This window comes from Malus sylvestris, chromosome 3 (genome assembly GCF_916048215.2).
Source record: "Malus sylvestris chromosome 3, drMalSylv7.2, whole genome shotgun sequence".
Lineage (NCBI taxonomy): Eukaryota > Viridiplantae > Streptophyta > Magnoliopsida > Rosales > Rosaceae > Malus > Malus sylvestris.
In genome coordinates this window covers 22,989,489-23,003,430 of record NC_062262.1, presented here as the reverse complement: position 1 = coordinate 23,003,430, position 13,942 = coordinate 22,989,489, and positions in this window count along the sequence as shown.

Below are 13,942 nucleotides of genomic sequence, written 5' to 3'. Positions count from 1 at the left end.
AGACATCGCTCTTCGTCGGTGTGCATCCGATATGCCATGGTGAACTTAAAAAGGTTAAGGTGTTTAATTGGGTCCTCCCTTCCAGTATAGAGTTGTAAACCAAGCTTTTGTTTTGACTTCGCTTGAAGGGGATGTCGAGGATCCTCCTTGTGAGAGGGCCAGACCTAGGTTGGTTCCAGTCAGGTATCTTGGCCTGACGTTCAGCCTTTAACTTGTTTACTTCCTCAAAGAGTTGTAGGACAAGGGGATCTTGAGTAGAGTCGTGTACCACTGGGATTTTCTTTCGTAAGTCTTCATCGTCTATTGGAAGTAGGAAAGTTTGAGCAAGGGCGTGTGTTTTTCCTTGGACTCGTTGTACTTATTTCTAGGGCGAGTCTGTCGGAATACCTCAGAGTCCCCTGTACTTTCATGTTCCTTTGGGTCCTGTCGTTCCTTCCTTAGATTGGCAGCTGGCTTGGGTCATAGGAGGGACCGAGTCTTTCAGAAACCCTTGGGTCATTGATCTTCGAGCATATGTGGAGGGGATTCTCTCGAGTTGCTTTAGGAAGTCTCGGCTGTCACGATAAACGGCTTTCGATCCTTCCAACCCTTCTGCAAGGTTCTCCACTTTTCCTACTTCAGGTCGAAGCAGCTGGGTTGAGAGAAGTCTCATGTTGATCAATGTTTTGATGATTAGCTCGCTCCTCATCAAGGATACCCATGTCGAAGGAAGGTGACCTTCCGTGTTGGGGGTACCCAGATGATGGTTGATGTCCACAGGGGCAACGAGCTCGCATGTTTAAGTACGCCTAGTTTCATGGAGCGTCTCAAAGAGCTTCTCATACTGCTCCTGGAGGACCTCATTCTTGATTGCTATCTTGTTGATCTGAGCTTCTAGCTCATCGACTTTAGCTTGAAGAGCAACCCTTTTTCCTTCCTTCTTTCGTTGCTTGGCACTAGGTACAAGAGGGGTGTCATTCTGTGTGTTGTGGCTTCCTTCGCTCCCCACGTTGGAAATGGATGCCTGGTCAAAAGAGAGTGTATGAATGGTGGAAACCAGCTTGACAAAGCTGGAGAGAGTGGGAATAAATGTCGTTCCCACGGATGGCGCCAAATGTTGATGCACAAAATCAGTGAGGACTTTGGTACAACATAAAATGTTAAGTTTGTGACATTCACTAGATTGCTTCGGTCACTAGTGTGGATAAGTATGTAAATGGATAGAGACAGGGAAGCAAGCATAAGATGTACGTGGTTCACCTAGATTGACTATGTCCACGGAGTAGAAGAGTTCTAATTAATTGCGAAGGATTTACACAAGTACATAGGTTCAAGCTCTCCTTTAGTGAGTTCAAGTGAATGATTTAGTACAAATGACATTAGGAAATATTGTGAGAGAATGATCTCTATTTATAGAAGAGAGTTTCTAGTTTCATTTTGACATTGACACGTGTTGTGTTGTGATTGGCTTCTGATGTTGACACGTGTCGCGTTATGATTGGCTTCTGATGTCGACACGTGTTGCGCTGTGATTGGCCTCCTAGTTGGAGGGAAACTCTTCTGGGTCCTTGACGGTATAACATTGACCGGTACTCAGTAATTTCGGGATTGGTCAAGTATGGTACTAACATAATCAATGGGTGTATTGTGAGAGAAATGTAACTCACTTTTGAGGGCTAAACAATATTTTCACCGTTGCACAAAGGAATATTGTAAAGAAACATGCTTTTTTTAAGATTATTTTGAAGTGTTGAAAAGAAACTTTAAGGAGCATAATTTAAGTGAAGACTATGTCGTCAAAAGTGAGTTACATATCTCTAAAATGTCGGATATTTTGAAGAAGTTGATTGATCAATAGAGATTTGTTGTAGTTCTATTTCCATTAGGAGAGTGATTATGAAAATTCTAGTAGATTATGTATAGAAATCCTATGAGATTTAGATGATTCTTCGTTATGCAACTTGTAGAACGTGGAGAGCAAGTTTTTCTCTCCTTTGTTAGTATAAATAAAGGCACAAGGCATGAGGAATATCACATACAAAATTCCTCAAGCCCTTCTTTCTCTTCTTCTTGCCGCCGATTTCTCCCTCTCTTTTCCCTCAGTGAAATAGGCGTACAATATGCTATCAGCACGCTTTTGTTGCTACACTAAGGAATTGAAGAATTTTGGAGACAACATTTAAAGGCTTTTATTGTTTCCATCCAATCCAGTTTCTTCTAAAATGTGAAATTAATATTTTATAAGCCCTGGTGTCATGAAAACATTTACCATAATGCATGAACCTCGAATTTATTTTTTGCTTATACTGCATATATTTCTCAATTATACATATTGTTGAAGAAACTATTTTATTATGTTTGTTTTTGCTATGCAAAAATAGCATGAACAATATTCTTAAACCTTAAACCTGTAAAATCTATCTCTATTTTGAAATAAGAGATCATTGGTTATGTACATATCTGTACCTTTACCAATGTTGGTAAGGAGTACCATTCCGTAGTCAATTTGTAAGACTGATTTTGCTCCAACTTTTACATATAGATGAGTAGAATTTTGACATGGTTGCCCTTAATGCTTGAATTCCCTGAGCACAATTTGGTTTACTTTGTGAACGATTTTCTATGTTCCCAGATGCAAGTTTGGTGTTTTGTTTTTGTTATGGATATTGTCCGTGAATACCAGTTAATTGAATCATGTTTCGTTTATACATGTGGCAAATTCAATTAACATTTGATTAGGTATAAATGTTGGAAGTTAGTTGTCTGGATAAAAGTGCTACTACACACATTAACTTCATATCTAAAGCAACTCTCTAACAATGATCTATCCAACTTGATTAAAGGTCTTATCACCGCTCCTAGTTGTATGAATGGTACTACGTTACCATTAAGGGGCCTTATATTCTCCCAGTTCCATAAGAACATCATCGAATCTTAAGGAAGGATATTCGAGAAAACAATGATCATGAATGAAACAACTTAGGAAAATAGAGTGAAATATCTTTGCACTACCAACAAAATACGAAGCCCAAAGCTATTTCTAGGGCCAATAAGCTACCTCCCAATTAGGATGCATTATAAGGCCAGCCTGGAGCCGAGTGAGTCAAGCACTTTACTTGATTCGACATGACCATTTGGGACACTTAGGTCGATCAGTGACTCCATGCATTATACGGCGCATCTCTTTATCCGAAGTAAGGATCTTGTGAGTACAAGCACAATTTCCCGAGCATGCTCTTGGGGAAATTTGATTTGGGGTCTTTTGCCATCTGGGTCGACCCGAACGACATCAAAGATGGATCTTTTGCTACCACCGCTCCGCTTTTCCCACTCCATCTCCTCATTCCTGGCTTCCCACAACCTGAAAACCTAGAAAATCGAACCCATAAAACCCATAAAACCCAAAAGACCGAACCCATAAAACCCAAAAAAAAATCTGTGAGATGAGCTTGAATCAACGATGGGAGTGATGTAGATCAAACCCAGAAAACATAAAAATTGTTGATCACAAACTTTACCTATCTTTCACCTTCGAGCCAATTGCATATGCACCCTACCCCAACTCCTTAATTTACACTCTATTTTTTGCTTTGTGGTTTGATTTTGAAGATATGCACAGTTGGTTATAAATTGTGAGAGGGAGGGAAGATGGTGAAAAGGTGGGGCAGAAGGAGCTGGACGGGAAACGGAAAGGGAAGAGATGGAGAAAAAGAGGAGAGATAGTTTGACTAAAGAAAAAGGGAGAGACAGAGAGACTTACTGGAATCTTTTTTTTTTGTGTAACAAACATCATTCTAGTGTTCTTTGATTCCTTTAATTATTTTTTTATTTGCAGTTGCGGTTAACAATGGTGAGATTGATGACAATTCCAATACGGCAAGAAGAGAAAAAAAAATAATTTTTTTTTATTTTTTTATTATTCTGGTATTTAGTCCGACATTGCACCAAACACTTCACTAAACTAGTCCAGCTTAGTCTAGTCTAAGCCAGTCCAGCTTAGTCCCTGAAGCAAATCCAGTCCGAGACAGTCCGGTACAACAAACGCCCCCTAAAGGGAATACTTGTGGACTAATCCAACCAATATGCGGACCATTTAAATATTAATGATTTTGGTTGATGTATCGATACACTGGTCGCAGGGCTTACCACACATATTGCTGTTAACCTTTCGGCCCTTTTTACACATTAGTTGATGTCAACTCACTAGTCTCATCTTTCTTGTATGCAGTTATTTTGGTCTGCTTGAGGCCAATCACCACCTAACCTATTTTTGGCGTTACAGTTAGTTACTGGGTGACGTTTCATACTTCTGCATTGGTGTTTGCATTTTATGTACCAAGTTGCGCAGCTGCAATGAGACCAATATGGCCTTTAAAAAAGCATGTGAATATTTGTCAATTATGATTCTCTTTCAAATTAGCTTTTTAAAACCCTTGAAAGCGATCTCTTTATAGCTATATTTTGCAGATTTTCACTTCGATGTGAAGGGGAGATAAGAACATTAACATTCATGAAGAACGACGCGAATTAGCATGGACGTTGCCCTCTCATCTTAATTCTTGTACCCCACAAGTATGATAAGAAAGTACGATGTATTCTACTTTCAGAATGTTGCTTTAGGTGCAATTCCATGATTTAGCTAAAGTAACTAGATAATATACGAGTTGCAAACATGCCTGCAAAGATAGACATACCTAATGTACGTTAAGTTAACTTACTCAAAGAGTGTGCCACCCCTCAAGGATGGTTGATAGCCCCTGTTGGCCGGCCCGATACCTCGACGGCTAGCCAATAAATCTCTCTTTAGCTTGAAGCGTGACAAATCACTCAGTTCGTAGGATTCACTTCCCTAGAAGAAGAATATGGTAGAAAACAAATCCATACTCGATCGCTGTCTCAACCATTTTCTTCTTATGAGATTAGTTCAAATTATCCCGAAACTTGAAGTTCTTAGTCCAGTATACTAGTTTGGTAACATATAGATTATCATTGACGATGTTTCAATTATATGGTATTTATCGACATAAATGAAAAATGACGATATTGAACCACGTTCTGTTGATTATTGACAACAAAGAACTAATTGGCCAATTGGAAATAAACAATCTAGGTTGAATCTTAGATTCCTTACCAAATTGTGTTTGAACCTGTTGTTTCTACACCATTCAAGGTAACCCTGTTGCGTTACAAGGGCAAAAGGAAGTGTAATGAGAGGAATGAAATAGTGCAATATGATGCATGCCTTATGGTGCAATGTTTTTCTCATAATGTTCGGTGATTGATTGTAGCATTATGAATGTGGTTAGTGTTTCTCCATGGGGACACTAATATACAGATCTATATGTAAGTTCTCGAAGAATTATGTTAATGCACAAAATCAGGTCGATCTTGGACCAACGTAAATCCGACCGTGAATCACACAAACGCACAAGAATACTAAAATATAGCGTGGTTCACCTCAAGTTGAGGCTACGTCCACACTAGTGTTGATTCCATTTCACTATGTAAATGAATGTTGAATATACATGGAGGCTATAGGGGCAATGTTTGCTCTCTTTGCTATTATGTTTGCTCTCCTGTTTCCCATCTCCATTTTGTTTTTCTCCCCCTCTTAAGTGAGTGTGAGGGAGCCCTTGTATAGAATAAGGGTTTCTTCCCCTTTTACATAAATCATGGGCTAAGTAATGAAGCCCAAATACTAAGGCCCAATATATGGTATAACAGAAGTCCCCCAAGTTTTCAATCAAGAGAGTCTTTTAGCTGGAGACTTCAAATCCAATACATGTGCGGGCCGAAGTGACAAGATGTCGTCCAGAACTAGTACTCGACATGAGACAGTGCTTAACGTCAAGCAATACTCAGCTAGAGGTAGCACACGTTGCGAGGTTACTCAGCTAAAAGTAATGCTTTCTACAAGGCGGTTGCTCGGCTAGAGGCGATGCTCGTTGCGAGGCGGCTCAGCTTGTGGCATTCTTTATTGCGAGTATGCACTCGGCATCAGTGTGAGCTCATTATGAGTTAATTCTCGACATGACTCAGATCCGCTTGTTGGGTTTGCATATGGGTCGATGCGTTGGCTAGAGACTTCAAATCTAATCCATGTACGGGCCGAAGTGACTAGATGTTGTCCAGAACTAGTACTCGACATGAGATGGTGCTTAATGTCAAGTAATACTCAGCTTGAGGTAACACACGTTGCGAGGCTGCTCAACTAGAGGCAATGCTCTCGGCGAGGCGGTTACTCGGCTGCAGACAGTACTCGTTACGAGGCGGCTTGGCTTGTGGCGTTCTTCATTGTGAGTATGCACTCGACGTCAGTGTGCGCTCATTATGAGTTAACTCTTGACATGACTTGGGTCCGCTTGTCGGGTCTTTGATTTAGGGCCATCCGTTAGGTTCGTAAGTCGGGGTTCGAGCTCAAGGGTGTCCAAGCACATAGGTGTCCAAATGAGTGAGTGTCCGAGCAAGTGGGTGTTCGGTCAGATAAGAGATCACCATTCAGACTAAATCTTTGTCACCATAAGCATGTGGCTCATCGATCTATAGGCTGATCAATAGTGTCAATAGGCTTCCTTAATTAACAACAATATTGATCAATAGAGCTAGTTGCCCAATAATTCCTAACAATAAATGATAGTATAAGTATGAACGCATAATGAATAAATCAAATTGACAAAGTTTGTCAAGGCAAAATATTGTACTATGTGCCTACTACAAGTAAATAATTTATTCAGTTGTGTGGTAAATCATATGTTGTATAAGTGACATAGTGAAAGACAATCACATATCACTAGGCAATGAATAAAAATTTGCACAAGTAATTGACTATGTGAATTTCTGCGATCACTAAATGAGTTATTATTTGCACGGCACCTTGAGCATATGTAATTACTGTAGCATGTAGCATGTAATCTTAATAAGATAAATGTAGGGATAATGTGCGTATATGTATATATGTACAACTTTGTATTGTGGAGTGTGGACCGTGTCTTAACAGTGAAAGAGTGAAAATATGTCATGTGTCAGACTTTCCACACAGTGGAATAGTCATGTGGAATAATCATGATAAAGTGGCATTATGATGACAAGCATGGACGCACATGGTACATGGTATTAGCAGCCTGTGTTGGCATAGTAGTAATGATGCGACAAAAGATTATCATCATAATAAAAGCTATGTTATTTTAAAAGGAGATGGTCGACACCTTGTAACAAATATCACAATATATATTAATAACATATTAAATAAAAAGATAAGGTTCTTATCTTCATCCTGGTTTTCCCGTGGGTTTTTCCAGATAGTGGGATAGTGGGTATACTGACTATATACGTATCATAGTAATGGTCATAAAGTGATCAAAGTAATGGTAAACATCACAAACAATAATAATAATAAAGTAGTAAAAGTAGGAATCTAAGGCCATGTGACCCGACATAATAAGCACATAAAGGTAATCATGTAACCTTGGGCACACAACCAATATATATATATATATATATATATATTAGTGAAAGTTTTGTGAGTGCCGCACTCATGTGACAAACATAATAATAAAATATTAAATAATAAACAAGTTAATGAATTAGAAGAAAACTTATCTTCTTCGTTGGTTGTCCCGTGGTTTTATTTTTCTTCAGAAGGTGGAAAGGTACGGCGGCGTCACTCCTCAACGAGTTTTTTCAACTCCGACAATTTCAGAGAGTTTCCCCTGCGAGGTAGCCAACGCTGGAGTCATTCAGGTTGAGTGGTGATGACAGTTCGAGTCCCCCGATTCCACTAGTTTTGGTGGCGTTGCAAGCAGATGAATGGAATTCCACCAATCGCGCAGGCAGCAACCTCGACCTAGGTTCGATGAAGGCAGTTCCGTCTCTTCTAAGCCAAAATGAAAATCCTTCTAACACCACCCATTTGCTTTTCTTGGTATATCTGATGCGTACTAATAAGCTGTTGAAGAAAAACTTATTTGTTACTGTACAAGCTGTTAACGATGAGGTCCATGAGGTGACTGACCTCACCCTAATACTTGTACGTCTCAGGAGGAGGTGCGATTGATGCGTCAGAGGCTGCAGCAGTGGACTCATACCGATTGCCGAAATACAGGCTATTTGCCAAGTTAAAAGTTACGGAATTGGTAGTGTTACACTTCCCAAGGACCAACACTGAGTGCCATCTGACTTGCATATCAATCTCTCCCACCGAACTACAGTGCGTAGGAGATAGGTGTCGTCGAGTTCCGGTACCGTGCGTCACCGTGGCGTAAGAAGACGGAGACAGAGCATCATGAGAGCCTGTGCATATTGGTTGAGATGGAAAGATGAAAGCCAGAGAGAGAGTGTGTGTGTGATGACTGTGAATAGGTGAGAGAGGGCTGGAAAGTGGAGAGAGGAGTTTTGGTTTCTTGGGTTTTGCAGATTCACGGTGGAATGTGGTAAGGTTGTGAGGGTTTCACGGTGGTGAGATGAAAAAAATGAAAGAGAACCGACATAGCTTTTCGTGTCATTTCCCACAGACGGCGCCAAATGTTGATGCACAAAATCTGGTCGATCTTAGACCAACGTAAATCCGATCGTGAATCACATAAACGCACAAGAACACAAAGATATATTGTGGTTTACCTCAAGTTGAGGTTACGTCCACACTGGTGTTGATTCCGTTTCACTATCTAAATGAATGTTGAATATACATGGAGGCTATAGGGGCAGTGTTTGCTCTCCCGTTTCCCCTCTCCTTTCTGTTTTTCTCCCTCTCTTAAGTGAGTGTAAGGGAGCCCTTTTATAGAATAAGGGTTTCCTCCCCTCTTACATGAATCATGGGCTAAGTAATAAAGCCCAAATACTGAGGCCCAATATATGGTATAACAAATTACATAGACTAGTTCAAATAGTTCTAGACCATATAACACTCTTTCAATTCAAACAAGACGTTCACTTTATGGATTAAAACAATCCAGGCAGATGTGGTATACTCGTCTAAGCAATTATTTGATCAATCATGGATATGAGAATAAACTATGCCATTGCGTGTTAACTAAGAAGTTTTTTGAATTACTAGAGTTGTAGTTTACGTCGATAACATGAATATCACTAAGACTCTGGAAGAGTTTAAGAAAACTGTCTTGCACCTGAAGACATAATTTAAGATAAAGGATCTTACAAAAACTCGTTTATGTCTTGACCTAAAGTTCAAGCATTGTTCTCACAATATTCTAGTCTACTAGTCGAACTACACCCTGAAGGTGTTGCCTTTTGAGTATACCCATGATCATCCATACGGTAAATGCAAATGAGACCTTGAAGAGATTGTGGAACCCAAAGTTCCATATCTAAGTTCAACTTTGCATTTCGTTATATTTAGCTTATTGCATTAGACATGATATCCTTCATTATTGATCTATTGACAAGATACATTACTGCGCCTACACACAGCCACTGAATTAGTGTTAAAGATGTTTTTCCCTTATGTAAGGTACTACAGATGTGGCCTTATCCCTACACATTCGAGTGGATCCAACCCTCTGTTCCTCAGAATTATACTTGCCTTAATTGTTATGTTGACGCTGGTTACTTATTAAACCAGCATAAGGCATATTCCCTAACGATTATGTCTTTACCATTAGGGATATCGCTGATATGAGCATATTTATGCGACTTCCTTAGCTTGTTCTTATGCAATTATGTTGTTATTTCTTAGTTAAATTAGTACTTTAAGCCAATTTTGTGTGTTTGTAGGTCTAAAGGATTAAAGAAGCAAAAAAGTGCATTTTGGAGCTTTTTGGAGCAATTTTGGACATGGAAGGAATATCATTTGTTTGGAGCAAGAGAGATGGATGAAATTGAAGACCTAAAGATGCTAGGATTCCTAATTGAAGAAGGATTCCTAATTGAAGATGGATTCCTAGAAGAATGAGGATTTCTACTTGAAGTAGGAAAGTTAAGCCAAGGTTTCCTATTTTGGTTTGACCTTTCTTAATCCTAAATGTCCCTAAGTTCCAGCAACATTGAAGGTCTCTTATGCATTTTAGGACGCAAACCAAAGTATCCTTGCACCATACAAGGCCTTGCCATGGGTTATGTCCCTTTCCTCTTCCTTGCCGTGCATGAGAGCCATCCCTTTCCTATTTTCTGCCATAAATCACATTCCCTTTTCAATTAAAAGCTTTTCCCTTTCTTTCCTAAACCCAGCCGCACATTCCTTACCTTTTCCTTAGGATTTTGACTTTAATTCCTATTTCCCTTTAAGTTTTGAATTAATTCCTGTTACCTAAATTATTTTCCTAACCTTAATTACCCTAAAGGCCTTAAATACTCATCTTTGCCATGGGAATCAGACCATTCATCATCACCCACTTCCATACACCCTAGCCGAATCCTTACACCATCAGAAACCTTTCCATACACCTTGGTTGTAACCCTTATCAATCCAAAACACCACCATACCTGTTTCCATCCATTCCTCCATACAAACAACCCTTCAATACATCACCAACACCTTGTGCCGCAACAAAGGAAGGGAAGGAAAGTGCCTGGATGTGCTTGTTGTCCAAGTCGAATTGGTTGGAGCATTTAGGTGTTTTCTTTCTTTTGTTTTCAATGTATAAATCTGTTTATCTTTGTTTTGCAATTATGAGGAACTAAGCCCTTCTTGGCTAGGGGGCTATTCAAAACCATGATTATACTTGCATTATGAATTGATCACCTCAGTTGTTATTTCATAAGTTGTGAATTCAATTTGCTTAACCGTTTGATTGATAACTTATTCTTGTATGTTTATTGAGAGTGCACACTTAGTTTTAATGCAGGGATTTGAAGCTAAAATATAAGGGAGTTTCACCTAATAGTTACAATCTTATATTTGCAAGTAGTGGAGGTCGCTTATAAACGATCGAATTAAGTGAATTCTTGGCAAGAGTATTATGCTCATCATAGTTACGAATGCCTCGTCAATACTTATAGTTTTCATGAAGCTCGATGATCTTTAATTGTACCTTTATTGTGCTTTTCACGTAGGGGACTTTTAGAGAATGTTTTGAATTGTTGTATGTGCTTTCCCATCTAATTCATTAACTTAAGGAGAACTTGAAGGTTAAAAAAGTGTTGTCACAGTTAACCTGGAGTATTGAGTTTCATGGTTTATTGAAAGAAGCAATTGGAAATCAATTTGAATGCAAGTGTGTCATGTGTGGAGAAGAACCATCTAGCTAGCCCATCATCCAACTAATTCAACCAATTTCGTGCAAATCTGTCTACTTTTAATTCTTGATTTGTTTTACTTTATTTTTGTCCAAAACCAAATCCCCCTTTACTTTAGAGTGTCTAATTACTTAGAATATGTTTAGTTTGTGTTTTTAAGTGTTTTGAATCAATATAAAACCTAAATTCGTCCAAAATTTTAGGCAGTTTTGAGTGTTTTTAGCTTGTTTTGAGTCTTTTGAGTTTGTTTTGAGTTCTTTGAGTCTAGTTAAGTGTTTTTAGCCTCTTTTTACATATTTGAGTCAGTTTAGAGTGTTTTAGCAATCCCTTATAATCCCCAGTTTCAGAACGATCCCTACTTATCCATACTACAATTGTCAACAAGAGGGTTTAATTTGTGTGTTAAGTTAATTTTCGCATCAATCGCAATATCTTAGAGATCCATGAAATATATCTTAATTACAAAGTCTTCAAATCATTCCACAGCTCAATGTGCCTCACTGTCCCACATGTGAGAAAAAGGGTTGAGAGCTTGTGTTGAGCATATTCGAAGTACCTATAGTTTTTCATCCATCGTTGGTCACAACGACGATCCGTGAAGATAATGTCGCATGTATCGACCATACCAAGACATGATACATCAACAAAGTCAACACCAAGCATATTATGCTCTGATCACATAACAAAGCATCGAAAGATTAAAGGCAAGTAGATTCGATCCCAAGACAACCTTGCCAACATCTTCACAAAGTCATTACCTAAGCCAACGTCCCAGCATCTTGTCTGAGGATTTGGTATGTGAAACTATCTCATTTACCATGCTTGTAGTTCTCATTTGGAAGTTTTATCAAAGTTAGGAGGAGTATCCAGAACTATACTCACTTGACCTTAGTGTACTCTTTTTTCCTACAATTAGGAGCATTTGTCCCTTTGGAGTTTTGCTATCTAACGACGCTTTAACGAGGCGCCCATCTTGGGCTGGTCATACCTTGTGTGTTCTACTTGCGTTTTAAAGGCTTTTAGTTCTGACTTAATGCAACTTCTCACTTTTCTCCTTGGACTATGAGTTTTTTTACCTACCTTGGGTTTTACCATAGTGAGGTTTACTATAGTGAGGTTTTGTGTGTTTTACTTTTACCATAGTGAGGTTTACTATAGTGAGGTTTTGTGTGTTTTACTATGTATGCATTCTTCTGTTTATTTTTTAGACTCTTATTCGCTCATTCCGTCGACTAGCCGAGATGGCTTCATCAACTATTTAGACATCATCACACGAAAACCCAATGTGCTACTTATTAAGTATTTAGACACTCAAGGGGAGTCTTGCCTTTCTAATTCTATTAGGAGTGTGATTGTGTAAATCCTAGTAGGTTATGTATAGGAAAATCTTATGAGATCGAGATGATCTTTCCTTGCACAACTTTTATTACTTGGAAAGCAAGCTTCTCTCTCATTTATTAGTATAAATAATGGCACAATACATGAGGAATATAACACATAGAATTCCTCAAGCCCTTCTCTCTCTTCTCTTTGTCGTCAAATTTCTACTGCTTTTTTACCTTAGTAAAATAGGTATGCAACACATTTCTAATTATTCGTCAATTAATCATTAATTTTGAAGCGTTTATTTAGCAAGTTTTGGTATCTTTTTCTTCTTCCTTGCTATTAGACTAGATTTAATTAATCTGGACGTTTTGCGTAATTTTGGCATGTATTGTAGTAATGTAATTTTCAATTGTAATTAGTGTAGGATTCCTACCTTAATAAGGATTAATATAACCCTATAAATTGTAATATTTTTCATATATTAATTCAAGGGGTCATACTTTTACATTGTATCATTTGTGTAGGTTTCTCTCTTTGGTCCTTGGGTTTTCTTTCTTCTTTTCTTGTTCAATATAGTACAAAAAAAAAAAAAAAACACAAGCTTATTATCGTCCATCATTTTTGGTCTAGCTAGGGTTCTGTGCTTTTTCTCTTTTCCCGGTCAAACCTCTCATCCTTTTGGTCTCTTTTGACTTTACAAAGTCAAATCTCTTATCCTTTTAGTCTCTTTAGGCCATCCCCAATCGAGTCGGCCAAAGGACTATATGCCACAACATAGTCCGTTTTGACACAAAATTCATCTCCAATGGAGGGTTGGGCCAAAACAATTTGGGACCCACAAGGCTAAAATATAGTCAAATGGCCAAAGGGTTGGGCAAACATAGCCAGCTAGTTAGCCCTGAAAGTTGGGCCTAACTATGCTGCTAGCTGACGTCATGTAGCCTTTTTATTTATTTAGCTTTTTTAAGATGAAATTTAAAAATTCTAATTTTTTCCTATACATACCTAAGTCATTTATACACCATTTCTCACATCCTTTTCACCCTTCGATGCTATCTTACCTTATTTTAATGTCTAAGTTGTTAAATGCAAGTAAAATTAAAATATTTAATAACATGAAACTTAAAAAACATGAAAATTTAAACAACATTTAGCACAAGCGGCCCTCAAAATATGTTTGGAAACCTTATTTTAATATGGTAGTTTAATTCAATAAACTGATCAAATTAAAGAACAAACTTACAACAACAACAACAACAACAACAACAACAAAGCCTTTTCCCACTAAGTGGGGTCGGCTATATGAATCCTAGAACGCCATTGCGCTCGGTTTTGTGTCATGTCCTCCATTAGATCCAAGTACTCTAAGTCTTTTCTTAGGGTCTCTTCCAAAGTTTTCCTAGGTCTTCCTCTACCCCTTCGGCCCTGAACCTCTATCCCGTAGTCA